Raw genomic sequence first — 6,215 nt, forward strand, 5'->3', positions numbered from 1 at the left:
TTCTTCAACCATGTGTCTGGACCCTGGGCTGCAAGAACTCAAAGACCAGCCTTTTAAAATTTTGTTTTATTTGACTGTAGTTAACATACCATGTTGCATTAGTTTCAGGTATACACATAGGGATTCAGCTTCTCCATATATTACATGACACTCACAAGTGTAGCTACTGTCACCATACAACAGCATCACCATATCCTTGGCTCTACTCCTTATGCTGCGTCTACTCCCCTCCCCTCAGGCAACCATCAGCTTGTCCTCTTTATTTATAGGTCTGAATCTATTTTCTGCTTGTTTGTTTATTCATTTGTTTTGCTCTTTAGATTCCACATATGAGCGAAATCATATGGTATTTGTCTTTCTCCAAGACCGGGACTTCTTGAAGTTTTTATTTTAATTCCAGTGTAGATAACATGCAGTGTTATGTTAGTTTCAGGGATACTGTGTAGTAACTCAGCAACTCCATACATCACCCAGCAAAGACCAGGACTTTTGACTCAAGTGCCCATCATTGGTTGCTCCATACTGCTTAGCTTCCTCACAGAACAGCTGCCTCAGGAGAGGCAAACATCTCACCTGGCAGCTCAGTGCCTGATGTTCACATTCTGGGAAGAAGGCAGGGGAGGCTGTGTTGTCTTTTCTGACCCAGCCACAGAAGTGGGGCCCGGGAGTCACTTCCGCCACATTCCATTGGTTCCAGGCAGGTCACAAGCCCATTTGGATCATTGAGGAGGAGACACAGACTCCTCCTCCCAAAGGGACAGGGTCAAGGTCACATTGTCAAGATGTCGTGATGTGAGATTTGGGGACCATCTTTGGAAAATATAACCTGCCCCATCCAGCAAGGTCATTACTGATGAAGCAGAACTGAAACTCCGTTGTTTTTATGCTCAGACCCTGTTCTTTTGTTTAACCATGCTGATGAGTCAATAGCATCATTTGCATGAATAAAGGATCTTATGTTATTAAAAAGAAAAGTTGAAACATAAGGCAAGAAGCCAAATCCAGTCTCAATTGAACATTCTCTATATTACAAATGCAGCATAAATATATGTTTTCCCTTGCTCTTATAGAGCAAACAGCTGCATTTATTTGCGTCCAAAAACATGGAAAAATTCCAAACTATAAGCAAAAGGAAGGAACTCGAGAAAACTACTCAAACTTCTATAAGTGTAAATCTTCATAGAAATAGTTGTAAGATTGATTAAAGCAGGTGCTGAAACCTTCTCTAAGCCCAGAGTGTTGCACTTAGAAACAACCACCTTCCCCTATAATGATGTCATCCTGTAGGTACTACTTCTATATTTGGCTAAGCAGTCAAATGCGGATTAAATTTCCTTACGTTAACTTGATCCACCACTCCCTCCCCTCTCCAGCATACATGAATTTAAGCTTGCGCACGCTGGCTTTCTTTCATGCCACACACACACATTCACACACACAAGCATACACAGACTTTCCTTTATCCCCCTGGAGTCCTTCAGATTTCCTTTTACAGAATAGGTATATTTTCCATAAAACTTGGCTTGGACAAAAGTCAGGGCACACACACCTGTGTCATCCAAGAACTCTAAGTGAATTCCTTCCCTTTGCCCCACGAATAAAGATATAGTCTGGAAGAAGGATTGGACAAAAGAGCCTTTATGAAACGCTCACCCCTGTTCTCCCCTTGATCATAGTATAAGTTTCGTCTGGGAATCTGAAAATGTCAGGAAATGCATTATTCCCTAAGATTTAGCATTAGTAAGAGAGCTCTCTGAAAGGATTCTGTTGCATCTCTGTGTCTTTGCACCTAAACCTGGTCTTCTCTAAAAACTCCATTCAGGGGTGCCCAGGTGGTTTGGTCTGTCTTCGGTTCATGTCATGATCCCAGGGTCCTGGGATTGGGCTCCCTGCTCGGCAGGAAGCCTGCTTCTCCCTCTCTCACTCTCCCTGCTTGTGTTCCCTCTCTTGCTGTGTCTGTCAAATAAATAAGTAAATAAATCTTAAAAATAAATAAATAAATAAATAAAACTCAGTTCAGATTTGATTTGCAGTAAAAATCCCTAAAGTTGTGGTAAGATTTTTAGGAGCTAAGAAAGGAAAACACCACGCAGTGCTTACTGTGGCCAAAGCAACACGCTAGGTACTTTTCTGGAGATACATGCATTGGAGGTTCGGGCATAAAAGAAGGCAAGACTGGTAGTATGTGTAGACAGAGTAGATACCCAGAGAGGAGGCAGACTCAGTGAAGTGGGCCCATGTCGATTTGGAAGGATGCCTAGGAATGCCAAAGGAATGAATGGCATCAACAATGGAAGAAGGCTTGGCATTGATCTCCTGTATTTCTCTCACTTTCTGAATGGCATATACAGACTTTCCTGGCCATGCGCCATCCCACCCCAAAGCCTTAGCCACTCTCGTGCCTTCCATTTTGAGTGCTCTTCCAAAACTGCGAGAATAAATCGCTTCTGTTTTCAGCCACCAAGTTGGTGGACTTCGGTATGGCAGCCCCACCTGCAAACTCAGACAAATGTCTCAGGGTCTTCACAAAAGAGAGCTGTTCTCCCATCATCCTCTAACATGTCTGGGGTCTGAAATAAGTCCAGAAAGGAAGATAGGCAAAGCCTATCTTCAGGGCAGTTGCACTCCGCAGGACAGGCTGGGCTGCACACCCCCTTTCTCTTTGGTAATATCAATGTCAACAGAAATGATTTGGATCATTGCTAAACTTCATTGGTCAGACTGCTACAGTGCCATGCACTTCACTGGTCTGTCTGCCTGATTCACGTGAAGAAGCATTCTTATTAGCCCGGTGTTCTAGCTCTTATGCATTGGTGTTTTGTTTTGTTTTGTTTTCTTGAAGTCTGAGGGTGGAGGAAACTTGTCTCAACACCAGAGGTTTTCAGCATGGTCTGGTGGAGAAGGTTGGTCTCATTCAGAGCTGACCTCAGTGTGCTGCTCTGTGACTTCTGTGTTCTCCAAACAGATTGCCAAGCCGCCCTGCTCTGCTGATTCTCGAAAGCCGTCCCTAACCTGCTGTAATTTTTCTCTTGTGAGCTCCAAGGGAGTGGAAGTCGGCCCAGAGCAGCTCATGAATGACGATCTCAAGGATTCTTCTGAGTGAGGCAGAGATTTCCGAGTAGATTAGGAAATTTTACAAAATCTCTTCTCCCTCCTAATCATTAGCACCATCAACACTATCATTTCCATAATCATCTTTATAATTATTTGAAGTGGGAAGGGAGCAGGGCACCTGCTTAATGAAAAATAGCTGTGGGGAAAGAGGGTGATTGAATAGCCTTTCTCAGAAAGCACATAATCACCTGTGACGGGTGAGAATCTGAGGGCACTGGACCTCAACAGAAGTGTCCAACTTACACTTACTCTCGTTTCCTTCACCCTTCACTCCGGTCTGATTGACTCTCCCACTTCCTGCTTCAAGGACTCCCTGGTCACCCCTTTCTGTGCCTCTGCTCCTGTTACCTGGCAGCACCCCGCCCCTATCAAGGGATCCTCCACCTGACCCCGCTGCTGAACTTCCAGAAAGCCCATCTGAACCTTTCCTGGAACTTTTGTCATTTTCTGCCTCATCAACTCCTCCAGGGAGACTTTCAGACACATTCTTCCTGCACCTCCCACCCCACCCCACCCCCTGCCACCGTGCATGTGCTTTGAACACAATAGGTGTTCAATAAATAGCTACTGAAAGAATGAGCAACCAGAATTTTAATTCACTGGCTTGTTTTATTTTAACAGATAAATGTCAGGAGAAGAGGGAACAATAGCAAGTGTGGCAGGCTGGCTGTTATTCCCCAAACAGATTTTCTTTTCCTGGACACACAGGTAAATGACATTTACCTGCAGATTTTGCAGTTGGAAGAGACCTTCTGAGGGCTGTTCAATGGAAAGTGAGCAGAAATGATGTCCACCACTTCAAGAACTGCCTGTTGAACCTCTGCATGTGACCCTGCATTCACTTTCCCCTTCCAGATGCAGGTTAGCACACTGACCTTGGACACTTGGGCAACACATCTGGACGGTGACAAAGCCACAAGGTAGAAGGAGCCATGACACTTGAATCTTCACACAGAGAGAACCAATCTCCACATAAGAAATACCATTTAGGATTTTGTGGAAGAAACCGATGTCTACCATGTTTGAGCCATTAAACAATTTGGTGTTTATTTGTTAAAGTAGCTATGGTTACCTTAACTAATATAATAAGTTTTAATATTTCTGGAGAAAAGGTGTAAAAACCATAATTATTGGTTTTCTTAGGCAACTGGGTTTTTTGTTTGTTTGTTTGTTTGTTTGTTTTTTCAATTTGGGCAGAAACATACCTTTTTTTTCGTTTTGGTTGTAGAGGTATTTAAAGCCATTCCACATTCAGAAACACTCTCACTCAGCAAAGTCCCCACTCAATGAGGAGAGCATGAGAATTTTGGTTGTTCTTTCAAGAAACTGTCATACTGACACATTGCTTCAGTTCCAACAGCAGATTCAGAGGGGGTCCCTGCTACCCTGGACTGTGAGGGTTTGCAGAGATGGGTTAGGAACCATGATAAAAATTTCTGTGTTAGAGATCATAAAACCCAGTTCTTCCTGCTACTGATTCATACCATGAGCTTCTAGTGTTCTGAACTGTTTGGGGAAGGGAGGGATTCTCTGGCTGAAACAGGTACCACCTGAAACTATTGGACTTCGTGACAGTCTCTTGCTTGTCAAAGAATTCTCACTGGGGCTCCCTGTTTGACATAATTATCCCAGGAAACATGCTGAATGGTGTTCCCATGTGGAAAAGAGTCTAAACTCTTGAGTCTGGAATGTAAGGCCCTCCCCGATCTGACCCCAGTTTTCCTTTCTGATCAAACAAACCTTTGTTCAATATGTTGTACTTTGTTTGTTATACTTTATTTCTTTTTCTCGGGTTGCTCCACCACCATTTAATGTATATATATATTTAAATTTTATGTAATTTTAATTATATATATTTATTTATTTACATAATGCACATAAAATTTTATATGCATATATTGAGAGATATACTTAATCACGACAGGCTAGGTTATATTACAGTGGCAAAGTCCTAGTGGCTTAGGATATGGAAGGTTATATTACAGTGGCAAACTCCTAGTGGCTTAGTATATGAAAGATTGATATTTTGCCCATGCTGAATATCCCTGGCAGGGGGCTGAATGTGTGTATTTGGGTCAGAGGAGGTGTCTGTACTCCATGCTGAACACTCAGGTACTCAGGTTGATGGACTGATGGACTGTCTACCATCTAGAGCTGCTTTGTTTGGGATGCAGAGCCTTTACATGGACTGCTGCATGAGGGGAGGGACCAAAGAAGCCCGGCGCTTTCACACGCATGCCATTCGCCAGAACGTGTTATGGGACCCTGACAAAAGAACTGGGAAGTGGGCAAAGCAAAGTAATATTTAGTAAGCACAAACATCTTTGCCGTTCTTCCGGAATCCTCCCTGGTTCTTCCTAGCTGCAAATGACGTCTCCTCCCTCTGGGTTCTGAGAGCACTATATGGGCACCTCCCCTGCACGGGGCAATTTCTACATTGTATGAAGATCTCTCTCTCTCTCTCACACACACACACACCCACGTAAAATAGACATCTATATAAAAAAGAAATCACTTGCAGCATGTGAAACGCTCTCCTGTTTACATTTATCAACTCATTTAAATACTCGTAATAAGCCAATGAGGTACCTCCTCTTGTTGTCCCTAATGGACAGATGAGGAAACGGAGGGACAGAAAGGCTAAGTATCCTAACCAGATTCCAGCCAGAATTCTAGCACAGCCAATTTACTTCCCCTGTGTATGTTCTGAACTACTCTACTATATTATGGCTTGTCTTTTTAACTTCCTTATTAGCAGAGAGTAAGATATAAAATTGATTCATTTCTTTTTTTCCCATAATGCCAAGTACAGGTTTAGGCACATAACATGTTTTCTGAAAGAGATTGCACACAACTAGTACCTTTTCTAATTAAGAACCTCAACAGTGCTGATCTTTGAATAATTCTTTCTGCGTTGCCGGATTGCTCCTGAGGTATCAGAAAGCATTTCAGGATAGGTGATTGTTTCTTAAAAAGCTACAGTTCTTCAAGAAGATAGACTGAGGTCTTTGGGGACATCTAGGGGACAGCAAGACAGAAGGCAGTGGAACTTAAGGTAAGACACTCAGGAAAGACTCAAGCCACTTTATTTATATTGTGTT

The sequence above is a fragment of the Mustela erminea genome, chromosome 2 (genome assembly GCF_009829155.1).
Source record: "Mustela erminea isolate mMusErm1 chromosome 2, mMusErm1.Pri, whole genome shotgun sequence".
Taxonomy (NCBI): domain Eukaryota; kingdom Metazoa; phylum Chordata; class Mammalia; order Carnivora; family Mustelidae; genus Mustela; species Mustela erminea.